The following is a 27,851-nucleotide window of genomic DNA, read 5'->3' on the forward strand; positions in this document are numbered from 1 at the left end:
CTCACACCTGTAATCCTAGTGCTATGGGAGGCCAAGGTTGAAGCATCTCTTGAGCCCAGGAGTTTGAAACCAGCCTGGACAACATAGCAAGACCCATCTTTACAAGCAAATCAAGAAATTATCCAGGCATGATGATGCATGCTTGCAGTCTTAGCTAGTCAGGAGGCAGAAGTGGGAAAATTGCTTGACCCCAGGAGTTCGAGATATGATGGAAATTGAGCCCATAATGAGCTATGATGTCACCACTACATTCCAGTGTGGGCAACAGAGAAAGACCCTGTCTCTTAAAACAAAAACAAAATACCACAATGACTTTCTGTACACATGATCCTTAAAATATCACTACAGTGTATGGTGTGGTTGAAGATACCAAAGCAGTTTTGCTTTGCTTCTTTTTATAATACATGTCCCGATGATACTGATTTTAAATCATTTTCCCCCAGTTTACCATGACTATTTGAGCTGAAGATTCTCTTTCTTGAAAAAGTAAAGCAATGTAACTCTGACAAAATTAGTACAGGATTATGCATGTTGATGGGTTTGAAGTAAAAAGCACAAATATGTTAAAATAATCAGGTTGTATTGAGAAAAGGAATGGCTTTACGATGACTTATGGTAGTTTGCTTTTTCAGAGACATAAATGGATTGCACCATAAATCTAGTCAAGATGGAACCAGAAAAAGTGAAGAAAATGTTAAAATTATCCAATTCAGCTTCTTATTCCCATTTCACATGCAACCAATCAACATCATTTAATTTATGGAAACCAACCACACTATTTTAAGAGATGCCTCTATTCATAAAAGTGCTCTTGATTGCCATCACAACACAGTTTTGGAAATTACAGTTTGTTCTGCCCTTGGAGCTTCCCTGCTTGGCCACAAACCTTAGCACGGAGCCCAGCTTTGTCCGGCAGGGTGATCACTGTGTCATATATCTGCTTTTCGGAGTGACCTCCAAAATTAGTCCTATATTAAATATGAACATTAATGGAAGTAATTTTTTCCCCATAAAGCACTGCAATAAACATAACAATGCTATTTCCAGCCAGACAGATACATATAAAAGATGAAAAAGATATGTTACCTGCATTGGGAGAGACTTAGTTTCTTTTAGAATGACAGAAATCTGAAAAATAATCATATTCTGAGACTTTATAATGACTGCTGGCAAGAACTGGATTGGTGGAAATCCAGGCAGCTTGGAAACTGCTGGCTTCACAACTTTCCAGAGAAACCTTGAGTGCCTACCTAGAACTTAGGAAGGAAACCATTACTCCCCCCTTTTACCCACCAAGCTCAGAGGACCCAACTCAAGCAGCATGCACACTTAGTGCTGGGAATTCCAGGAAAACGATGAGTCAGTTGCAATCTGAATCCTGGAAGGTGAGGAAACAACATCTTATTTCAACTGAAGTCACACCGCAGCTGCCAAATGTCTTCCTGTTTCCAAGTTGAAGCCAAGTTTGAATTCATTAAAGAGTAGAGGTAAAAGTTTCCTTCTCCTCAGAGTGACCTGCCAAACCCGCCTTACTTTCATTCCCAATCACATAGGCTTTAAAAGGAGGGATAAAGAGTCCATAAAAATTGAACTTTGTAAGCATCCATTCATGCATAAATATTCTCATAATATACCTCCTAACCATCTCCCAAATATTTTCTTTGATTCAGTTTTAAGAATAAATTTGTTATAATGTAACAAGATAGATCAAAATTGACTTTCAGAAAATACATAAAAATATTTTGATAACAGACCCCAATGGTCGGTAAAGTACTAAGGATATCACCTAATTAACTTTATAAATAAGAAGCAAAGGAAATGATTCCAATTTTAAGGTAAGAGGCTTCCTAAGTCTTCCCAAGGTTCACATTTTTCAGATGCAGGCATTTTACATGCTTTTGCCGTTCTCGTTGACAGTTAATATATGAAATGATCCAAAGGAGGACAATCAAGAAGGATGACATGAGACTTTTACAGGGCATACTGAAGTGGAAAGTTCCTAAACCAGCTGTGCTAAAGATTTTCAGCCTTCTGTGACAAAATCATTCACACAATCCTTGTCTGAATCCAGTCCTCTTAAACAAGAATACTTAGCAACATTTTTCTATTCCTTCACTGATGGCTATAGAAACACACACATATTCATTAAAAATGAATGACTCAAGAGAATAATGTTACTTGCTTACATTAGGAGAAAGAGTCTTAATTTGGCCATAACTATAGTCCTTGGCAAATAGCAAAGTGTTCAGAACTTACTTTTTTGCCATTTTGATGACTGGTTGAGACACAAAAAAGTCATATAGCTCCTATTCCTGTGCTATCCAAGATCATGGACTCTAGTTAAATGTGACTATTCAAACTTAATTAAAACTAAAACTTTAGTTATATATTTTACATGTTCAACAGTAGCACACAGTGAGTATCTACCACATAAGACAAAAATAAAATACTTTTATCATCACAGAAAGTTCTATTAGTCAGTGCTGCCAAAGTAGTCAAAGCAATGTGAAATTATCATTCAAATTACCCCTCCTTTCAGGTTTCTTAAAGCTAACATTTTATTTAAATCTTACTATTGGTTAGGTACCCTTCACTTTGTATCTCCACTTAATTCTCAGAACTGCCCACTGAGATAAATAATATAAATCCCATTTTACAGTTGAAGAAACTATTAATAAAATTGACGGAAGTTACACACATCACCCAGGGTCACATACCTAGGATTCAACACCAGGTCTGCCTAGTCCAAAGCTCTTGTTCTATGCACACTATGAGGATTCTGAAATTTATATCTACTGGTCCAAGATATGTCAGAGGCAGAGGTTGTAGAGCAAACCCACACAGAAGCGCCTCATATGTGTCCTTTGGGTAAAAACATGACAGAATGAGGAAGAAAAGGAATTAACATGGATTGAGAGCTGCTACTGTGCCAGAAACTATGCTATACATGTTATCACAATCTTCACAAAAGGTCCATATAATGTAAACACAGAACACAAATAGGAAAAATGATACTCATTAAATTTAAGTAATAAAATGGCTTACTTATGTAGAGGATGGAATGTCATCTCTTAAGATAATGTTTGGTTCTAATCTGTGACATTTCCTTTTGCTCCTTGTGGGATGTTCCTGTCTGATTTCAGGTAGAGATTCCCGGAGGCTATGTCAGGATAAAGCATTGAGGGGCTTTATGGCTTTGTTTCCATTACTATATGGGTGGCCAACCTGGGCTACTGCAGTTCATTTCTCCTCTGAAGGCATGGCTTAGTAGGTAATGCAAGTGCCTATCATCTTTGGTTGAGATGCCTGAATGTGATGGGAAGTGCAAAGATGGAACCTGAGAAGTGAATTCAAAATGGATGAAAATGCTAGAAAACCTAAGATTAATATTTGAAGGCAGAATAGGGAGAGAGAACCAAGGAGAAAGAGAAGCAGGCAAATGTGTTAGAATTTGTAAGTAGGCAGGGATCTTACTGAGTGTCAGAGCCAGAGGCCAAGGCAATGCACATCAATGTGGTCCTGATAAGCATGTAGAAAAGAGCTGGGTATTGAGGGGCTTAGGGAAAAGATTGTCAGTTAGGGATTTGGTGCCTATCAACGATGAGATTTTCAATATTTTACAGTGAAAAATAAAAAACTTTTTTGGACAGTTTAGGGAGGTTTTTTTTTTTTTTTTTTTTCCTCCTATACAACTAAATAACTACAATTACAAGATTGTTTCCCCCACTAAGATTATGTCTTTCGTGGTTAAATATATTTTTAAAATGAAATGACATTAACAGTATTTGCTAGGCTATTTGTTTCAGTGTGTTTACTTGGCAAAATTAAATACTGGCAATCTTATGCTGGTTCAAACAGGTGTAGGGTGTGTGTGTGTGTGTGTGTGTGAGTTACTACTGGTTTGTGAAGGTCAATCACTATGCTATGGGACAACTAATGAGGAAGGTAAGCCCAGCCTCCATACTCTTAAGACCTCCGCATGCTTCAGTTTACACTGGGTCCAGAACCTTGTTAAGAATGATCCTTTATTATATCATTTTTTAAATAAGAGAAGGTGAAGTTTACCAGACAAAAAAAGATGCTGTGAAAATCAGGTCTATTAATCAGATCAAGTGTCTGTTTCTCACCATCTATCTCATTCCCATCACTGAAATTCTATACTCCTTTCTTTATTGGGGCTGCTATGCTATATACATCTGAGTTATCACAAACAGCGGAATCGGAATAAAGGAAAAGTAAAATGCAGAAAAAAAGTTCAAAATAGTTGCCTTAGGCAATGTACAATAGTATGTCTACAAGATTTTCCCGTGAAACATAACAAAATGTGTGCAGCTGCAGTAAGCTTTACCCCAGGAATTATCTACTGTTCTGGAGGGGAAGTAAATTTTGTATTAAAGTTCAATGTCCCAGTCACTTAAAAGGAAAGAGGTCTGCTGGTCATCCAAGTGCCTTTGAATAAAGCAACAATGAGGGTAGATTTTGATTTATACTACAAATTTAATCTGATCTAGAGTTTATTTTAAATTTTGTTTGCTGATAAAAGCAGAGCAGACTAATAAAACATGTCAAGTGCCTTCTTTGTGAATATATTAATAATCTTTTGTCTGAGATTTGCAAGACAAAATTGAGCAATGCTTGAATGAGTTTACTACTGACATCAACAATTGCTTTTTCCGTTCTGCCCTAACACTATGGACAAAGGCCTGTTTAATGACTGCAACTGGTTGTTAAAAGTTTGAAAAGCATGGAGGGTGGTGAAACCTGAAAGTAGAATTCAGTAAAAGGCTGTTGCAAAAAGTCTTCACTCTGACACCTTGGGCTTTAAGGTGGCATTTCATTGTCAGATGGGATTCAGTTTAATTGCTCACAAGCAACAATCTTGCTTTTAGAAAGGCAGGTGGCATTAACTGAGGAAGGTTGTGTGGTTCTAGGGAGAAAACATTAACTGGCAGTGGAAAACAAGGAGGATTTATTCCTTAGTCTGCTACTAACTGATTGTGTTACCTTAGGCAAGTCATTTTTATTCATTTCCTGAAGGTTACTCTTGGAGAAAAAGGATTTGTACTCGTTTATATGAAAAATCTAGATTTTAAAAAAATCTATAAGATAAGAAAAAAAAAGGTAGTCGCTTAATGTCTCCAAGTCTTGATTTACTTCCTGCCTAAAAAAGAAAGGTGAGTTTGTCAGTGGTTGCTAATTTGTGGCTTACTGCCTGCCTGCCAGCATTGGAATAAACTGAAATCTTCTTTAAAATACAGATTCCCTAGAACCTGTACAATTTTGGCTTGGTAAGTCTGGGAAGGAGCCAGGGAATCTGAATTGTGATAAGCACTCCAGGTGATTCTGACACAAGCAAAAGCGAGAATAGAAGCACTATTAATAATAATAATAGCTAAATTTCTATAGCACTTACTATGTGCCAGTGACTCTACTAAAATATATATACATGCCTCCTTAAATGTGACCTATAATATCCTTTCCAACTCCATGTTTTATGACTCCACGTACATTTTCACTTACATTTTGCCTGGGAAATGACTATTAAGAGCAAGACCAACAACTTTTTTACAAAAGAAAATCCCTCTGGCAACCAATATTGACCATTACAATGAACAGATAATCTGTAAGGTTGGTTGGCTAAAATGCAGAGGATCAGGCCTTAAAAAAAAAAAAAAATTGTGATCTGTTCCCAGTCAGTTCTGGGATAAGTGGATCTGACATTTTGGGGAGGTGCACCCTCCTCTTTTCTTGAAGACTTTCTAAAAGTTGTCACGGGTCAAAACCATTTGCTGTGTGCAGGAGAGCCAAAAAATGTGTGGTGGTCTTTATCAGGCCTCTTCTGGCCACAACTGCCTAGAATTTCAGGTGGAGGTTGAGGCCTACAGAAGCTGATCCTCCCTGCATAGCATTCTATAAAAATTGACTTCTCGTGTCCATGTTTTTCTCCAGGTTTATTTGTCTATTACCAGGTAAGAAAGTTCATCCTTAAAGCATAAGAAAAAATGAACACATACATTTTATGTTTCCTTGTTTACTTTGAGAATGAAAAGAATAAAGACATGAAAAATGACTACTTGTTCAAGAAATGGAAACTGCTGTCCATGACAGCTTAATCAGGCACATACTCTTGTCTGCCCATGTAGAGTTTCTTTTCTTTTCTTTTTTTTTTAACCCAATCAGCATTTCCTCAGGCTTCCTTCTAGGAAAGGTGGCCTCAAATTCCACCAAAAGATGGGGAGGCTCCCCTTTGGGCTACTCTTTTAAGCTCTGTTTACCACTGGTTCCCATGGTTTACCAGAGAAGGGAATCTAAGATGCAATACACATCACAAACTCATCTGGTTTTTTAATATCTAGTCATGGATTAAGCAGAAAGAGGTAAAACTGGAACACACTGGACTGGCCGACTCTAGAACTGCTTTAATGGAATTATATTGACATCATTTCATTAATCTCTGCCAAATAAAGGTGAGGAAATCCATCACAATATTTACTGCCATTACGTGGTTAAATATTCATTGTATTTATAATATTTTCTCTGGGAGCACCTATGGAGAAAGTGTCCCTCTGTATATTTTTCCTCACTATGTCCTCCCAGTCATCCTATGAAGTTTATTATTATCACAACCATTTGATACAGAGGAAAATTAAGATGATAAAATTTAAAAATTTTTCTCAAAATTTATTTACATATTTAGCTAAGAAATGGTAGAACCAGCATTCAAAATCAGGGTTGTTCAAACCTACCACCTTTCTTTTCTTTTTTTTTTTTTTTGAGACAGAGTTTTGCTCTTGTTGCCCAAGCTAGAGTACAATGTTGTAATCTTGGCTCACCACAACCTCCACCTCCTGGGTTCAAGTGATTCTCCTGTCTCAGCCTCCCGAGTAGCTGGGATTACAGGCATGTACCAGCATGCCCAGCTAATTTTGTATTTTTAGTAGAGACGGGGTTTTTCCATGTTGGTCAGGCTGGTCTTGAACTGCCGACCTCAGGTGATCCGCCCACCTCAACCTCCCAAAGTGCTGGGATAACAGGCATGAACCACTGTGCCCAGCCAAACCTACCACCTTTATTTTCAAAATTGTAACTGCACTTCTGAAACACCCCCTATTTCCCAGCACCACTAACATATTATGTACACTTAGGCAGCTCTTCATCTTTTTGGGCCTCACTGCACATCTGTAAAATAGAAACATGGGGCTAAACAAATTGGAAAACATATCAGAGTTTGGATGTTCTGATGACTTACTAATCATTTTTCTCATCAGAAATGTGGAATGAAAGTTCCTCTTTATTGTCATCATCACCATCATCATAATCTCCATCACTAGTATCATTGAGTACATATTATGTGTTAATCACCATGTTAGGAGTTTTATGTCTCTAACATACCCAGTAAGGTAGGTACTATTGGTGTTTCTCTTTTAGAGAAGAGGTAGGGGGAATTAGTGAGATGAAGTAATTGCCCAAGTCCACATAATTAGTAGGTGGTGAAGATACGATAAAAATCCAGATCATCTATCGAGTATCGTAGTTTCATAAATAGATACCAGGGAACAACCTTTCAACTCATATGAGAGAATGTTCTAAAGGATATTTATATTTAATGGTTTGTACTAAGGATCTGGAATGTTACCCTATGTGGGCCTATGTTTGGGGTTGCACAGAAGGTGAGGTATACATACTCAATGAAAACACTGAATAGAAACTTTCTGATGACAATTTCCTTTTCCATGCTGCACTTCAGTGGACGGTTGGGAACAGTAGCATCTGGTTCCTCACTTGTTTCCTTGCAGACTTGGTCACACAGATTAAGAGTTTTCCTCTCCTACGCTTCCAAGACATGTCAACCCTAAACTACCTTATAACAATCAATATTTCCAGAACACATGTCTGAACTTCCTATATTCAACATGATCACAAGAGCAGGCCTACCTCTTATCAACGTGTCTCCCCACCCTACTACCATTATAAATGCAGAGGTGATGTATTTGGAACCAATCAAAAATGTTTTTAAAAATCCCTCTTTGGAGAAAATACCATCTTTAATATCAAGAAGATCACCATAGATAACATTTTCTTCCTTTTTGCTAAGAGTCGTTTGTCCTTTACTCTATTAAAAACAAAAATGTGTAATGGCATACATTTTTCCAAATACCCACAGTGACTTGGGCAATCTAACAACCTTTTCAACCCTCAGCTTCTTCAATTTTAAAGATGGACATCAAAAGGGATTTCCAGCTCCCCAAACCCTTTTACTTTTTGGCTTTCTTTTTTAAACTAAGTTAGGATTTGAGATACAGGAAACTTCCTGATGCCAGAACTTGGGTCTAACATAAGAAGGTGTTGTGGTGAGCACTGGGATAAAGCTCATCGGAACATTTTAGGGATGCAATCTCATCATGTTCCTGGAAACAAAAGCATTTCATTTTAAGCCTTCAGCTTCCTAGAGGCATATCCTTATTAATTTGGACTTCATCTAAAATCCAAACTTACATAAGTATATTGGTATGATGTGTATATCTAGTTACGAATATCCAGTAAAGATTTCCCTCGTTTCACCAATATTTATTAAATTCCAAATGTGTGTCAGGCACTATTCTAGGCACTGTGACACTGTGGTGTATAGAACATAACAATTCCTACTATCACAGAGATAATATTCTTGTAGTCGGAAAGATAGTTAATCAAAAATGGGGGGAAACTTAGAATAATATTTCTACCCTCAGAGAGCCTATTTCTAGTGGTAGAGAGATGGATACAAAATACATTTGTAAAATAATGTCAGATATTTGGTAAGCATCATATAGAAAAATAATACTAGAAAAGAGCTAGACCATAATGGTGAGATAACGAAATTGGTAAGTTTTAACTAAAAGTGACCAATTTGAGACTGGCTTTCTTAAGTTGTTCATTTACTGAGTTTATATCATTAGTTTAAAATGATGGGAAATATATTAAATTTTTACTTACGTCTCATGCTGATTTTTGTCAGTTCAAAACAGTTCTGCATAAAAGCATTAAGTTAATTTCCAAAGGAATGCCGTTAAGAGGGGAAAGGGCAACATAATAGTGTTTTGCTCTGGGAGATTGAACAATAACACACAATACAAATTGGACCCATGGAGTGTATTCTTTAATGAAGGAAACCAAAGAAAGGACAAATCTATTTTCAGATTCAGCTGACACAAACTGTTGCCTTCGCTAATTTGCAGTGGGTCATACATCATCTCTGCTGGATTGGATGTGACAAAATTTGGGGAAGCAAAATAGAAACCATTGTTTTATACGACAACTGGAATCAAGTTACATTGTCATCAAGCAATGGGAAGTCCTGAGAAATTATTTTTCATGTATCTTAGTCAAATATCATAATATGAATAACTGGGACATTTGCATTCTATCTATTTTGTTTATTTACTTAATGAATTCATTTATAGGGAAGTTTTTGTTATCCATTTACTCTAATACATTTATTTCGAACAAATCTGTGATGTTATTAGAATGGAATATTTTTAACCTACTTGAAATGAAAATACACAAAAGTCTAAAATTTGGTATATTCTGGAGATTTAACAGAAAAAGTTATCATTTTCTTAGCTATCATAATCTGGTAGTTAAAAGCAGAGAAGGAAAAGGAGTATGTGTAAACGCACTTGCTTGGGTCCTTTATAATACAACAGTAAAACTAAATTGTTAGAAGTAGAGCAGTTTTTATTTTATTCTGCCAGTCATGATTATTCAATTACCTCAAATAACAGCTGGCTATAGCACTTGGATTATACAAGCCAAATTATTGTGTATGTCAAAATGATGAAATTTTAACTGGGAGTATGTAAAAAATATGGAAAAACAAAACATCTATACTAATTATAGTAACAACTATATAAACAACTAACAAAATTATATAAACAACTATACTAACAAAACAACAAAACTAAAAATGAAGCAAAATAAAACAAGAAAGAGCAAAGAAGTAGGACAGGAGAAAAAACCTTTAATACACATATCTGTATTCAACTATTGAACCTGGATAAATTATCAAGAGATTATTATTACAGCATTACAAAGATTGCTGGACAAATAACTATCTTTATGCTGCTCTGAATATTAGTTCTGGGCTGTCCTGACTTCACTGAGGAAATATCAAATAGTATTTTAAGTTATTTAGGCAATCAATAAATTTATTATGATTCTCAAAGATGGATGTTTTAGCATTGTATTCTTGTAGTGAGTCTAGTAAACAGGAAAAAGTATAATAAAGAATAAAACTGCCTATTTCCTCTAACTCCAAACTTTCTATAATGTATACATTGCATTATTTATAACATTTATAAACCTAATAAATCTATGATCTTATACTATAATAATGTCTTCGTTAATGTTTTAAACCAGTGGCATTAGTGGTTAAATAGAGGAAATGGCTGGGCATAGTGGCTCACATCTGTAATCCCAGCACTTTGGAAAGCTCAGACAGGTGGATTGCTTGAGCCCAGGAGTTCAAGAACAGCCTAGGCAGCATAACAAGACCCCCATCTCTACAAAAAATAGCTAAGCATGATGACACACACCTCTAGTCCCAGCTATGAGGGAGGCTGAAGTGGGAGAATCACTTGAGTCCAGGAGGTTGAGGCTGCAATGAGCCATGAGCATGTCACTGCACTCCAACCTGGGTGACAGAGTGAGAACCTGTCTCAGAAAAATAGAAAGAAAGAGAAAGAGAGGAAGGGAGGAAGGGAGAGCAGAAGGGAAGGAGGGAGGAGGAAAGGAAGAAAGGAAAGAGAAAGGGAAGGGAAGGGAGAAAGAGAAAGAAGAAAGAGAAAAGGAAGGAAGGGAAGAAAGAAGGAAAGAAGGAGGAGAGAGAGAGGAAAGAAAAAAAGAAAAGAAAAGAGGAAGGAAGGAAGAAGAGGAAAGAAAGAAAGAGGAAGGAAGGAAGGAAGGGGAAGAAAGGGAAAGGAAACAATGGCTTTTCTTTTTCATAATAAAAATAAGCCATAAAATGTATTATAAAAGAAATGTATTATGCTCCAGCTCTAAATAGCATTGTATGTTACACATCTGTTTTATATATAAATATATAAATATAAATATATATATATACTGTTTTTTAGTAGTTAAGAAGTACTTATCAATATTTAAATTTTTTTTCAGTCAATAAAATGTGAATGTCGGATACACTTATTTTCAAAGGACATAAAGGCTAAGTAACATCCTTCTAGCTTTTCTAACTACATAATATATCATTCCTGTTAAATGCATGTATGTTTTGTTGTTATGTTTTCTTAAGTATACAAACATCCAGCTATTGAAATTACATGGAAATAAATCAGTGTTCTTAAATGTGGTATTTTCCTTCAGTATGTTCTATGATTTGGCTTACTCTTTTTTTTTGGATGGCAATATTTTTCTTTTAAATTTTATTTTATGAAGAGACAAAAATTGTCACTTAAAAGAAATGTAACTTAAAATGTGAGTCAAGCCAATGAATTTATTCATGTATATCAGGATAATTTGTGTCATAATTTTAATAGGAACAAACCATGATTTCCTGCTTCAAGTTTAATTGTGCTATCAAAAGGCACTTCCTAAAAATCAAAGTGGGTCTTTAGGCAAATAGAAACCCATAGACCACATACATATATGCAGAGAACAATATCACAGAAAGACAGATTTCTTTTATTTACCTATTTAGTCAATATTAATCAAGCATTTACTTTGAGGCATTGTCGTTGCCTAAAAATATAATGATATGTAAGTTAGACCCTGCTCCTATCCTTGTAGAACAAAATGCGTTCTAAAAATGTCATTGGTTTATAAAACAAAAATAAAATAAAATCTATAAATAATTAAATGATCTCTAACAGGTAAAATGTATGAGTGCTCTCTACATGCCTGATCTGTTCGACATGATTAATATATATTAACTAATTTAATTATCATGACAGTCCTACAAATTGTGTTTCAATATTGTCCCCTTTATGTAGATGAAGGAACTGAGTTACAATGAACTTAAGTGACCTGGACCAAACTTCATAGTTAATAAGGTGCCTAGGACAGGATTTCAGCTCAGGCAATGTAGTTCCAGAGCCACTGTTTTTGTTTGTTTTGTTGTTGTTGTTGTTTACATAGGTTTTGGGGAACAGGTGGTATTTGGTTATATAAGTTCTTTAGTAGTGATTTGAGATTTTGGTGCATGCATCACCTGAGCAGTATACACTGAACCTAATTTGTATTCCTCACCCTCCCTCCCACCCGTTCTCCTGAGTCCCCAAAGTCCATTGTATCATTCTTATGCCTTTACATTCTTGTACTTTAGCTCCCACTTACGAGTGAGAACATACAATGTTTGGTTTCTCATTCCTGAATTACTTCACTTAGGATAATAGTCTTCAGTTCCATCCACATTGCTGCAAATGTCATTAATTAATTCCTTTTTATGGCTGAGTAGTATTCCATTCTACATATATACCACAATTTCTTTATCCACTTGTTGATTGATGGGCATTTGGGCTGGTTCCATATTTTTACAATTGCGAATTGTGCTGCTGCAAACATGCACGTGCAAGTATCTTTTTCATATAATGACTTCCTTTCCTCTGGGTAGATACCCAGTCATGGAACTGCAGGATCAAATGGCAGTTCTACTTTTAGTTCTTTAAGAAATCTCCACACTGTTTTCCATAGTGGTTGTATTAGTTTATGTTCCCACCAGCAGCATGGAAGTGTTCCATTTTCACCACAACCACACCAACATCAATTATTTTTTGATTTTTTTTTTTTTTTATTATGGCCATTCCTGCAGGAGTAAGTTGTATTAGTCAGGGTTCTCTAGAGGGACAGAACTAATAGGATATATATATATATGTGTGTGTGTGTGTGTGTGTGTGTATGTGTATATATATGAGTTTAAGTATGTGAGTTTAAGTCCTATATAAATATAGGAGTTTCTTAAGGAGTATTAACTCACATGATCACAAGGTACCACAATAGGCCATCTGCAAGCTGAGAAGAGAAGAAGCCAGTCTGAATCCCAAAGCTGAAGAACTTGAGTCTGATGTTTGAGGGCAGGAAGTATCCAGCACAGGAGAAAGATGTAGGCTGGGAGGTTAAGCCAGTCTAGGCTTTTCATGTTCTTCTGCCTGCTTTTCATTCTGGTCACACTGGCAGCTGATTAGATTGTGCCCACCCAGATTAAGGGTGGGTCTGCCTTTCCCAGCCCCACTGACTCAAATGTTAATCTCCTTTGGCAACACCCTCACAGACACGCGCAGGATCAATACATTACATCTTTCAATCCAATGAAGTTGACACTCAGTATTAACCATCACAGGTGGTATCTCATTGTGGTTTTGATTTGCATCTTCCTGATCATTAGTGATACTGAGCTTTTTTTAATGTGTTTTTTGGCCATTTGTATATCTTCTTTTGAGAATTGTCTATTCATGTCCTTAGCCCACTTTTTGATGGGATTGTTTGTTTTTTCCTTGTTGAGTTTCTTGTAGATTCTGGATATTAGTCCTTTGTCAGATGTATAGATTGTGAAGATTTTCTCCCACTCTGTGGTTTGTCTGTTTACTCTGCTGACTGTTCCTTTTGCTGTGCAGAAGCTCTTCATTTTAATTAAGTCCCACCTATTTATCTTTGTTTTTGTTGTATTTGCTTTTGGATTCTTGGTCATGAAGTATTTGCCTAAGCCAGTGTCTAGAAGGTTTTTTTCCTGATATTAACTTACAGAGTTTTTATAGTTTCAGATCTTAGATTTAAGTCCTTGATCCATCTTGAGTTGATTTTTGTATAAGGTGAGAGATGAGGATCAGGTTTCATTCTCCTACATGTGATTTGCCAATTATCCCAGAAGCATTTGTTGAAAAGGGTGTCCTTTCCCCACTGTATGTTTTTGTTTGCTTTGTCAAAGATCAGTTGGCTGTTAAGTTTGTTAATTTGGGTTTATTTCTGGGTTCTCTATTCTATTCCATTGGTCTGTATGCCTATTTTTATACCAGTATCATGCTGTTTTGGTGATCATGGCCTTAAAGTATAGTTTGAAGTCAGGTGATGTGATGCCTCTAGATTTGTTCTTTTTGCTTAGTCTTGCTTTGGCTATGCAGGTAGAGCCAGAGAGCCACTGTTCTTAAATACTGCAGAGCTTCTTCAGCAACTGATCCTGTGAGAGCACCAACACGAGTCCACATTTGCCAAGTAAATTTCAAAGTGGGGTTTAAAGAATGTATGGTCTACAAGTAGTTCACTTGTTTCTTTCTATTCTTCTGGCTTTTCCTCCCCAGAAAACCTAGATTCTAAATTTTAAATGAACTTAAATGAATAACTCTCAGGAAAATTGCTTCTTTGTTAAAAGTGAAATTAAATTTTAAGAAACTCCTGATTATTTCCACAAACTCCACAAATTGAAAACCTCTAATAATGACTCAGGGTTTAAGCTGAATCTAAAATTTAGTCTTAATGCATTTGCCCTATACTTTCCTATCCTAATCTGTCATTGAACATATCATCCACAAAAATTCCAAATAATAATCAGAGGAAGTTTAAAGAAGCTTGGCCGTAAAAATAAAATAATACTGGTCATTATGTTGTGCTATGGACATATTAACAGAGAAACTTCAGCCAGCATTTTTCCTCAACATACCAACAAATATGAACAAATTCAAGAAAACAGACAACATTTAGGAAAATACAAATAACTCACAAAAAATTAGTATGCAATATACAGTTGAGAGACAATTCTCCATGAATCTTATGTTTCTGCACTTCTGAGAAAAGGGCCTTGATAGCACTGTTCTGGACTATCTTTTCAAGGATATTTATATAACAAACAGGTTTGGAAATTAGATAGTGTTTCCCTCTGAGCAGAGGGCAGATTTGTTTCCTGACTGGTGTAATACAGATAATGTCTTTCTCTGAGACAAAGGTTGGGAAGGTGTGCAACAAGCCTCCTTCAAAAGATTTTGGTATTTCTAAGTGCAGGAGTCCTCAGCTGTGATACGAACCCAATACATATGCAGCATCCACCTGAGCCCATCCCTGCATCGCCCTGTGGGACTTGGGAAGCAAAAGGAACCAATGAGAACATAAAACTCATGGTGCCTGATATGACATCTGTCATAAAGTTATTTATCTCTGACCTAGAATCTCATATCTTCTGCCAGCATCTATTAAACTTGGGAGACTAACTCAGTAGCTTGCCAATAGTGTAAAGTCTCAGACCATGTACTGTTTCTGACATATTCCAATCAAGAAGTACATTGGTTTTGTACATAGAAAACTACTTTAGTTATGCTTTATTTAAGACTTTATCTACATCTTGTAATACTCAGGTTTCTGGAAGAACCTATACTGAAATATAAGCTTGTACTGGAACTTGACAAGGAATTTCGAAATGGCAATCACATGTGAACCCTTTATCTAGAGAAATTTCCTCAGTAGCTGAAGCATACACACATATGCATTGGTAAGAAACCACAAAGAAACGGAAACTCTGATACAGAGTATAAAAAGCAGTTTTTAAAATTCACCAGATAGATCTACATATATGCATACATATTTTAACATCAAAAAGAGCAACTCTAATTTGTAAATCTGACTTACCTAGAATTTCAGAACCTAGAGAGCAACTAATTATAATTTTTCAAATTGTTCAAGAACAACTAAGCTAATGAGCATATAGAAATATACACTGATCACTTCCACATGCCCTATATCTCTTCCCTGCTTCATTTTTTTTCCAGAGCAGTAAGCATCTTCTGCAATACTTTATATATCACTTGCTTATTTATTTATTATCTGTCTCCCTTCACTAAAATGCAGGCGGCATGAAAGCAAGAATGTTTGTGTTTTCTAGATCCCAGAGCTTTGACAGCATATGATATATAGTAAGTATCCAATAAATGTTTGTTGAATGAATTGACAAATAAATAAATAAATAAAGCTAATATAATTTTTAACAAAATTGGAAAATTACTTAAAATGCAGTTTTATATAATGCTTTACAATTTGTCATGAGTTCTTCTTTATGTCATTAAATATTCTTTCAAAGCATTATTTTTTATGACAATATAAAATACAGTTTTACTGATCTATCATAATTTAAAGATTCCCTCATTGGTAGACACTTGGCTTTTGTCCAGCATTTTGATATTATAAATTAGCCTGCCTTGTATTTCCATGAATGTTAATATTTGACCATCCTAACACTGCTTATGCATGATAGTCTCATTTTAATGAAATTCTCTATAAACATTGTTCACATAAAAACCAATTGTGTTATAGACATGCCCTGCTTTAAGCAATTTTGATTAAAGTCTAATTATGTATAATAGTTATAGATTTTTTATTTTAAAAATGTTCATCATGTGAGTCTGCTGAAGAGAAATTCCTTCACCATACTACTGTAGTCCAGAAAAAAATAAAATTAAGACCAAACATTTCAGACATAATTTTATCATATAACAAACAATCCAAAAACACTTTTAGGCTTTTAAATGATCTTTCTGGATTATTCTTCTTTTCTAGCACTTCCAACTTTTAAAAATTTAAATTGTTAGCCTTAAATTATTTTCAATTTTAAAATCAGAATGCTTTCTTCCTTTATTTAAAGTTTTCACTTATTCTTTTTTTTTCCCAACTCTTTGATAAATAAAGAAGCTTGGACTCCACTCTGCTGTGAGAGCTTCACAGATCTAGTACTGGTCCTCACAAGCTTTCTAATTCACATGTTATACTGCCGTTAACATGGTGGAAATTGGGCCTTGTTCTTTGGTTGCCTGGTTTTTTTCCACTTTTTGATTGAGCCATGGTAGTGACTAAAGAAAAGTGTGAAAGAACATCCCGTTCCACACAAACCATGCTCTTAAGGTCTATCTCCAAATAATGGAAAATCTCAGAGTCACCATGCTAGAAACTCAGATGCTTACTGTTATGGACTGAAGTCTGTCCCTGCAAGATTCATATGTTGAAGCCCTAACTTCCAATATTATGGTATTAGGAGGTGAGACCTTTGGGAGGTAATTAGGTTTAGAGGTGATCAGGAGAGTGGAGCCCCCATGACAGGATTAGTGCCCTTATAAGGACAAAGATATTAAAGAATTCTCTTTCTGTCATGTGAGAATACAATGAGAAGATGATCATGTACAAGCCAGGAGGAAGTCCTTTGCCAAACACAGAATCTGCTGGCACCTTAACCTTAGGCTTTTCAGCCTCTAGAACTGTGATAAATGTCTGGTGTTTAAACCACCACCCATTCTATGGTATTTTGTTATAGAAGCCAGAGCTGACTAAGACACTTACTATTTTCCAGTTCTATTATAAATTTTCCAGGCACTGAAAAACACAATGTCTACTGAGGGTGAAAGTACCTCTAGTGATAGGGAGCTACCAATTCACTAACATTAACAATGACCCAGAATGTTTTGCAAATGTATTATTTGGTGTGTGTGACTGCACATGTGAGAACCCACAGCTTTGCCTACTAAGAGGCATATGAAGGAGTGGGATGGTATGAAAATGGTCACTGTTAGAGTCTAGATACCCCAAGTCATCCAATCAGAACACTTAATCATAACTAAGACTATCTGGATGCCTACCTTTATGTAGTAGAATGTCCCAAATTCTCAGCAGTATTGTAAAGGCTGGAAGTAGAGTTATGGTTATCCTTTACATGCTCTTGTTATAACTATTTTCCTACACGTTCCTGAAGTGAGCATCCTTTCTCATTAGTCCACTTTCATCAACACTGGAAATCACTCCCTGCCTTCCATTTTCCTAGTGCTCTTGGGTTTAGTTGAGTGTTAAGGAGTACCTAGAGCAAATTTTAATATGAGGAATGAAGTACAGTACCAGACAAGTTGGTGAAGAAGAAGAGGAGCAAGAGGAATAAGAGGAGGAGAAGGAGAAGGGAGGGAGTGAGCAGAGGAGGGGGAGGGGAGACATATGTGGGGGAGAAAACCAATGAAGAAGAAAAATTATTATTTATTATTATTATTAATGTCTCATCACTGGGAATTTCAAAGGTTATATTCCTCTATTGTCTGGTCCCCTTGCTGTGTAACTTAGCCTTCTTTTTCTTGTTACACCATTATTACATCTCTCCATTCTCTCTATTAACACATATCACCAACTTTCTATGACTGGACAATGTACAATTTTTTATCACTTTACTATGCAGAACAAGTCAGCTCTCTTTTTCTTTGTTTTGTTTTAAATATAGAGATGGGGTTTTGCCATGCTGCCCAGGTTGATCTTGAACTCCTGAACTCAAGCGATCTGCCTGCCTTGACCTCCCAAAGTGCTGTTGATACAGGAGAGACAAAGAAATTATTTAGACAGATAGTGAGTGTAAAAGAGTCCTTGGCAGACTTTCTCTTTTAACAAAAAGCAGCCCCTAAATCATTTCTTTTCTAACGAAGGGCATCCTAAAATATGAAGCTGCAAACGTAAGTAAGCAAGCTGGAAGCTTGCAGGGGGGAATGCCAGCAGCTGTGCCAATATAAAAGGACTACCTGAAGGCAAGGCATGTCCAACATTGAGGCTCCTTCTTCCCTTTTCTTTGTCACCACGTGTACAGTAAAGAAACAGGCAACATGGCACTGGCCAGGCAGAAAACTCATCTGCATAACAAAAGATTACGGTGCAGTGGCCAGATTTTCACACCCTATGCAAATGGCACACTTAGCCTTAACCAGTGTTTTGCGCTTTATGCAAATGACACACCTAGTCCAACCAATCTTTTATGCTGTATGTAAATCAGACACTGCTTCCTCAAGCTCATCTATAAAACCCTTTGCATTCCATCACAGAACCAGCAACCCATTTCTCCAAGACCCCTTTCTCTGCAGCAGAGAAATCTCTTCTCTTTATTTAGCCTATTAAACCTTCCCTCTTAACCTCACTCTTTGTGTGTCCACGTCCTTGATTTCCTTGGCATGAGACAACAAACCTCAAGTATCACCCCAGACAAATACTGCCACTTATCTGGGATTACAGGCGTGAATCACCACTCCCAGCCTCAGCTCTCCTTTGACACAATCTCCTTCCATAGCATGATATACCATATCTTTTACAGGTCAAGATGCTCCTTGAGGTATTTTCACCCTACCCACATTCAGTCAGCAGCATTCACTAATTAAGAGAAAACAGAGACTTCTGAGTATATTCTTAACAGTATTGAAAGTGGTGACTCAGACATATATTTGCACACAAATGTTTATAAAAGGATTATTCACAACAGCCAAAAAAGTATAAATGACCAAATGGATGAATGGACGAACAAGATGTGGTTTATACAGTGCATACAATGGAATATTATTAAGTCTTTAAAATGAAAGAAATTTTGACACATGCCACAACATGGATGAACCTTGAGGACATTATACTAAGTAAAATTAGCCAGACACAAAAGGACAAACACTGTATAATTCCATTTATACCTTGTACCTACAGTAGTCAAATTCATTGAGATGAAAAGAAGAATGGTTGCCAGGATCTGGGGGAAGGGAGAAATGATGAATGCAGAATTTCAATTTTGGGAGATGAAAAATTTCTGAAGACAGATGGCAGTGACAAATGCACAATGTAAATATACTTACATTTAAAATGGTACATTTAAAAATGGTTAAAATGGTAAATTTTATAGTATGTCTATTTTAACACAGAAAAAATAAAGCAGAAAAAAATGTATTTTATTTTCAAAAGCCAATGTTTTGAATTGTAAGAGCTGGGCATTTGAGCCACAGTGTATAAAATCTCCACCATAAAAAGACAAATTGAGAGAAATGCATGCTCATGTAAGAGCTAACTTTCTCAGTTCAAAAGAAAACACCAATCTTGTGGTAAAGAAGAGAGGAAAGAGAGGAGAAGATAAAAAGCTAGCATTGGTTGTTAAATAAGAAGGTGAGTAGCAGAATGACAGGATAACCATGTAATTTTTGGAGAAAATAGACAAAAGGAAACCTATTCCAGGCTGTATCCTCCATCTTCACTCTACCCTAACACAAGGAAGGGCTGGTGAAACAGCAAGTACCCAGAGTTTCCTTGTGCCCACCATAGTTCAAAAGAAAAATATATGTCTGCATGAGAGGTAGGGGAGATCTAAGCAAATGAGTCTGAGTCAATCTCACAGAATCCCAGAATGCTCCTGTGACAGGGAGTTCAGTAGAATGAATTCTCATGCACCTCAGAGTAGCCCTGATACTATCATTGCCTTAGAGAGCCCTTTCAATGTTCCAAATATTTAGAGTGTCATGGGAGGAATGACTGAATATATTTCAAAACACTTAATGATGTGTAGAAATGGCTGAAAGTGTGGTGATCTGCAGAGACCCTGTGGTTTAGAACTGTGGTGTCCAATGCTAGCCACATGTGGCTAGTGGCTACCCATTTGAACAGTACTGATATAGGACATTTCCAAAACTGCAGAAAATTCTGTTGTACAGTGCTGGTTTAGAACAGAGGGCAACAATAGCAACTTATGTGGCTGGGCAACCAAAAGTCATGTGGATAGACTCGAGTGCATCCCAGCTCTGCCAATACGAACAGAAAAGGACAAAGAACAAGATGTCTCCTGCCCCTTGACATTTTTAAAGCACCCAGGATTTAGGTATAGTAACTCTTCACTGAATGTTGTCAATGAGTTCTTGGAAATTGCAACTTTAAGCAAAACAACAGACAGCAAACTAATTTTACTACAGGCTAATTTATATAAACAACTTGTGTTTCTATGGCATATTTCTGATTACAAAAACATCACCAAACTTCTACATGAAGACTGAAACACTTCTGATATTCAACATTAAAATAAACATGAGCTATATACATTTAAGAAAGATTGATGAAAGCAAGCAAGATAATTATTTACCCAGTTATTCCAGCTCAGGGTCACAGGTGGCCAGAGACTCTCCCCACAGCTCAGGGTGCAAGGCAGGAGCCCACCCTGGATAGGACACCGTTCCATCACAGAACGCAGGCTCACACACAGTCACACTCACTCACACTGAGACAAGGTAGGCATGCCAGTTAACCTCACGTCAACATCTTTGGGATGTGGGAGGAAACTAGAGTACCCAGAGAAAACCCACGCAGACATGGGAGAAATGCAAACTCCACACAGTGGCCCTGGCCAAGAAAGTACATTTTTTCTCTTCAGTTTTATAACAAGATAACATTGAAGTAAATGATTTTATTTGAGTACCTGCTATACATTCCAGGAAAGACTGAATGCAATTAAAATTGTATCTTTACAATACAGACAATGGAGTTTCGAAATAGAAATTAAGTTTGGTTTGAAGGAAAAAAAGTAACTTTCCTGCATATGTAGCCTCATGGATTAAAATGTATACTACATCACACAGGAATCACACTTCTCTGAGATGAAACAAGCCACATTATTGTGTAAAAGTGACTGCAACAACTTTTTAAAGTAAAAATTGCATTCCAATCAGCACCTGTATGAAATGCCCAGCACAGTGCCTAGTTTATCTGCCTAGTTAATAGATGGCACTCAAAACTGATTGCTTTTCTGATTACACAAAATAAAAGTACTATCTGAGAAGAAGCAAAATTCCCATGTCTACAAACAACAAAGCTAACTTTGATAATAAGTGGGCAATGAGAGCCAAATGACCTTGAAGTCTTCTAAATCAGAAAACTCAGTATATGTTTGATGCAACGGTCCCTGAGAAAGTTTTATGATTTCAAAATCATATACTATATCAGGTTCTTTTGCCCACCGGCAGTACCGGAATTGGCAACAGCTGTACTGTCAAATTCACACTAATCAGTTAACAGTTGTCCAAATCAAATTGCAGTCAAGGTTGTTAGAGTCACTGATAAAATAAACAGTTGTTGAGAGGGGGTGGCACAAGGCAGTGAGATCACACTAGCAGCTGGGACTCCGGGTGGGAAGATCCTTGCGAAGTCGGGAGACAGTTAAGACCTCCACAACCTACACATTTGCAGACACTAGTTTAAGCCAATGACTCCTTTAGTATTGGACTCTCCTAAAGGTGGGTGATCTTAACTGCATTTGCAATTACCAGAAAAGGAAAAAGTAAATAAATGAACAGAGAAGCCTCAGGAATATTATTCCTAATGTACAGCCTCCATTTTGAGGATGAGAGCAAGGCTTAGGAATAAATGGTAAACCTCTGAATCCACTGGCAATCCAAATGGCGAGATTTAGAGCCGGCCTGGGAATTTCAGAAAAATAGAGTTGTTAAATTAGCTAGTTGGTACAATTTCTACAGATGTTTTTTTGTGAGCTCTGAGTTTCTGGAAAAGCTAAAGTTCCCTGCAGTCTCCACCTACTTCCAAAGCAGTCACCATGGCTCACTGTCAGCCAAGTTTCCTGCCAACAGTCCCTGTGTGGGGGAAGGAAAGAATCAAAGAAGGACAACTGGACAAAGGTAGTATGACTTCATCCAACTAGATATTTTTTCCTCCCCCATTACTAAGTCACAGTTCTGGGTCTTTTTTAAGTTGACCTTTTCTAGGTCCATGTTCAGCATTATGTATAGAGAAAAACTGTACATTTTCACCAGGAAGGGTTTGTACTTGTTCAGTTTGTAATTCAATATAGGTGAGTTTCAAATTTGTCTTCTACCTCAAAATGCAGCAGATTCCAAGAACTGAGTTTAAATGTGCAATGTGTAAAAAGCTCATTCAGAGAAGCTCAGTCCTCATTTACAGGAAAGGAGAAAATACCTAAAAAGAGTGTGGATGCTAAGGCCAAAGTGTCAAATATTGTTTTTTAAAGAAATAAAACCTCAAGGAAATTTTTAAAAACTATTTTTCTTTTTAAAAGAAAGAGAAATATATAATTTTTAGGGTGTCGAAACAGGCCATGTAAGTATATGCAATCATGGTTTTGATTATGTTTAAGTAAATGAAGGGGAGAGGAAACTGTCATACTTATGGACCTACTTGTGATTGTGCTTATTACTGTATGTACATCTCACAGTAATCTACAGAGAGCATAACAACAGTGCTACACACTATTAATCTGACTCCACGGTGAGACACTGAGAAAGGTGAAGTAAGTGGACTGAGAGCCACAGCTCCCAAGAGCAATGCTTGGATAGGAACCCAGATCTTTACCTTCAAAGGTAAGCTACAAATTCAAAACCTAATAACCACAGACTATTTTCAGTAGTAACTGAAACTAATTCAGCAAACACTGAGTGTCTATTATGTATTGACCACCTAACAAATAGTGAATTTTGGAAATATATCAGACCTAGATAGACTCTGATAATCTCGACAACTCTTCACTCTCCATTTACTTCAGAGGCAGTTAGAAAAAAAGAAACAGGCCTTTCTTCCCTTCTCAACCATCAGGGGCCTGTATAGACTATAGACCCTTCCATTTACTTTCCTTCTTTATATCATCTGGGAATGTATTAAACCTGCATTCTGGGCCTACAGCTTTCATGCATTAGGTCACAAATAGAAAGCAATGGAAAGTCCAGGGTTGCTACCTGTAATGGCAGTCCTACCCAGCCCTTCTCTGTCTGATGCTAAGGCTCACTGAAATCAAGGCCAGACAGAATTAAGGACCAGTCCAAAATTATTCTCTACTCCATCATTTATTCTAAGCTGCCAGTGATCTTTATAATTGGTAGCTAATTTCTTAATGGCATATGCAGTTTCTTGATAAACAAAACAGTGGCAAGGAAAACAGCAAATATGGACAGATGTAGGATTTTTAATATTATATTTACAGACAATCCAAATGTTCAGAATAACTCTCATCATGCAAATTCTGATTTGGCTTTTAAGTGAAGTATATTTTCTAAGTACTAGTATTTTAAAGGAATTGCCTAAATATTATGTAACAAAAACAAACAAAACAAAATCTCATACGAGAGTTTCCTTGTTGTCTTATTGTAAATTATTCCAGATCTACATTTCTTTGGCAAAATATTCAAATATGGCAATAGTGAATTAATTAATCCATCCTTCCTTCCTTCCTCCCTCCACCCTCCCTTCCTTCCTCCCTCCCTCCCCCACTTCCTTCCTTTCTACCATTCTTCCTTCCTCTCTCCCTCTCTTTTCCTTCTCTCTCTTCCTCTCTGCCTTTTTCTTTCCTTGCTTCTTTCTCACTCTCCCTGTCTCCTACCTTCCTTCCATTTACATACTACAATTAACACGACAAACCCATGCTTATTTTTCAGGAGCACTTATATCTGAAGAATCTGCAGTAATATAGCTAATTATGTAATACTGATTCCAGAGCTGAATCCCGAAAATAATGATTTCATTCTACTTTCACTGTCTGTTTATTTTACCCACAGAATTAATTGTAATGGTAAAATATGTTTCTCCCTTTATATTCCTGACTGGTATAATCAAATAATTTCTTAAAGCACATCACTTTTCATTTTAAATGTAGCTTTAAAAAACAGGTTAACAACTGCCTACATTTAACTGTAGATTTTATGTGCTATAATATTATATGTCATCCATTACCAGTTTTATAGGCTTAGCAGAATAAAATAATCATTGATCTTTTTTCATATGAATACTATTAAGAAAAATGGTATACACTTCAACCGATTAAAATGTTACTTAAGATGCTTTATTAAAATTTATTTTAAAGCAGTTTTTCTCATTAAGACTTGACAAATCTAGAGAACACCTCATTTAATCTCCTTTATGAGGATGTTTTGCATGCAAAGAACAACCTGAGGGAGAGTGAGATTCCAGAAAGGCTTGGGCTAGGGCTAATATGGTTTGGCAGTGTCCCCCCTGCAAATCTCATCTTGAATTGTCATCCCAATAATCCGCACATGTCAAGGGAGAGACCCAGTGGGAGTTGATTGGAACATGAGGGGCGGATTCCCCCATACTGTTCTTGTGATAGTGAGTTCTCATGAAATCTGATGATTGTATAAGCACCTCACATTTCCCCTGCTTGCTCTTCTCTCTCCTGCTGCCATGTGAAGAAGATCTTTGCTTCCCCTTCACCTTCCGCCATGATTGTGGGTTTCCTGAGGCCTCCCCCAGCGATGTGGAACTGAGAGTCAATTAAACCTCTTGTCTTTATATGTTACCCAGTCTCAGGTATTTCTTTATAGCAGTGTAAAAACTGATGAATACGGGTCGTATAGAGTGGTAGGACATGTAAACAGTTCTTACAGAACTGCTGTGCAAATTGCTTCTTGCACAAATCAAGATGGGAAGAAAGATGGGAGAATCACAATCTTCTCTGTAGTTTTAGTTTTTATAAATATTGATAACAACTGGAAAAAGGAACAATTGCCAACTAAAATCTCTGTATGATTCTATAAGAATCTCTTATGATTACTTGCTTAAAATATCCCATAATAGGAAATCAACAAATTTGAAGAGTGTTAATTGGAATAGAATTGGAAAGCCTCTGCTAAGAAACAAGAAAACAGCCGTCATCATTGCCACCCTCACAACTACCCAAGACAAGTACAGTATTACTAAGGCTAGGTATGTTCCAACAAATAAGATATGGAGTGATATTTCATTTAGTCCACATATAACCCGAGGGGCACTTAGTAGTATTTTCCCTGCTTTGGAATCTTTCTAGCCATAGTAGCATTATCTCCATTTTACATGTGAGAAAACTGAGGCACAGGGAGACCAAGTAACCTTCCCAACATTATATATCTAGTAAGTGGTAAATCTACAATACAAACCTAGGACTCTGTGATTCCAAAACCCATGGTCTTAAGCACTACCATCATGATACTCAATATGTAGTCTGTGGACAGGCATCGTCAGCTTTACATGTGGCTTTTTTAGAAGTACATAATCTGATTTAATTGCATACTGACATTCAGAAGCACTGTTCTATATTATAACAATAATATGAATAATAATAGCATATATGACATTATATAATTATTTATAACTTTAAAGTATGTGCATATATGCTACTTAACTATGGGCAATACAAGGCTGGAAAGCAAATAAGGATGATGTTTTAGAAGAAAAAGTGTCCACATTGATGTTTCTGAGATAACATGGACACCGTGTACTCTTGGAGGATTAAGAGGGAGTCATCATAGATTCATGTCCCCAGGAACTATTTAGCGGGATGACATCATGGAAATTTGCTAAATTTTGCCCAGGAAAGGTTGTCCAGCCACATTAAGAATCTTACCAAGAGTGACACTAAGAATATAATGAAGAAAGCCATTTTATAAGAGTTTTAATTTATACAAGAAGAAATCCTGGCAAAGCAACTCTTTAGACGCAGAAGGTATTTAAAGCTTCAGTCTCTTTCATTGAAAGTTTTAAATAGCTCAAAGCACCAAATTTAATTAATTTATATTGAATGCAAAACTGGATATAATTATTTTACCATAAATGCAAGTCAGCTAGAAAAACAAAAGGATAGGCTAGAATTTAATTTTTTTCCAATTCTTCGACTTTGTCCAAATAAGAGCCAGTTCACTAAAGAGAATCAATCTGTCAAATTGGTAGTACTGAATTTACTACTTAAATTATTTAAAATGTGTTGGTTTCTTTTGCCTGTCTCTTTACAAATTACAAGCTTTAGTCTTCATTTATTCCACAACATTCCATACACATTTATGATTTGCCAGTGTCAGTTCAATATCATGGCTGCAGACCACCTAAAACATGCAAGGAAGAAAGACAACAGCTTCTATTGAAGCAGATCAATAACTAGAAACGGAAACAAATAGTGAATATAGAAAAAAAAATTGCAAACACTAAAGATGGCAGGAAGATCCAAAGATGTGAAAGGAAGGCAGGTTATCCTGGAATCCCAGTATTTCAAAAACTGAAGATATGGAAAGGTGACCAGAGTAAAAGCACAATATGAGGAATTACATATGTAATAAAACATTTCCATGAAACTACAGAATTGCATATTAAATATAAACACAGTTCATCTATTTGTCAACTTTAAATCTCCAGAATAATTTCAGGAGCCAAAACTCAATTTGGAATATTTCTCTTTGCTCCTGTAGTGAGTACCTTTTTCTTCAAATTTCTCTTTTAGTTTCCTTGGCTCTAATAAAAGTAAAGCTAATTTCCTCTCTCCCTGCCAATTACTGTAAAGACCATCTAAACCAGTTAAATATAGGCAACATGATACAAAGATGAGAAAGCAATATCTACATCCATTTATTTTTTATTAGCCAAGAATTTCTTTAAATTTATTTTAAAGAAAGACATTTTAAACATTTATTTATTTTTTAAAACAAACTTTTAAAAAGTCCTCTGAAGAGCTCATAGGCATCAGCAAACGATATGCAGTTTAAAATAACATATATAATGTATCATGTTTTCAAAGGAATTCTGAGAGTAACGTGAGCTCTCCAGTTCTACATGCTCACCTCTCACAGATTCTCAACACTTCCTAATGAAGTTAGAAATCAATGAGTTTAACACAGGCATTGAGATTTTCCTCATGATTTAGGACTAAGAGTTTCTGAGACCAGTGTATTTGACCTTAAACAGAGTGGAAGTTATTAAGCAACACCTAAACGAAGAGTTAACTGATTGGAAGTTTTTTGCTGTTGTTGATATGGATTCTTTTCCTTTTCAAGGCGTATGTTAGCTTTTATTTTTGCCACAAATATGATTTTCAGGACCTTGCAATTATCTTAACAACTTGAAGTCTTAAAAAAAGAAAAAAGGGCCAGGGGCGGTGGCTCACGCCTGTAATCCCAGCACTTTGGGAGGCCGAGGCGGGTGGATCACGAGGTCAGGAGATCGAGACCATACTGGCTAACACGGTGAAACCCCGTCTCTACTAAAAATACATGAAAAAATTAGCCGGGCGTAGTGGCGGGCGCCTGTAGTCCCAGCTATTCGGGAGGCTGAGGCAGGAGAATGGCGTG

General features: G+C 36.4%; 1 protein-coding gene across 2 annotated transcripts in view; it reads right to left on the reverse strand.

Annotated features, from left to right (window-relative positions):
- Positions 1-27,851, reverse strand: part of ZNF385D (zinc finger protein 385D) — a 986,291-nt gene that overhangs the window by 224,568 nt on the left and 733,872 nt on the right. The window lies entirely within an intron of this gene.

This window comes from Theropithecus gelada, chromosome 2, assembly GCF_003255815.1.
Source record: "Theropithecus gelada isolate Dixy chromosome 2, Tgel_1.0, whole genome shotgun sequence".
Taxonomy (NCBI): Eukaryota; Metazoa; Chordata; class Mammalia; order Primates; family Cercopithecidae; genus Theropithecus; species Theropithecus gelada.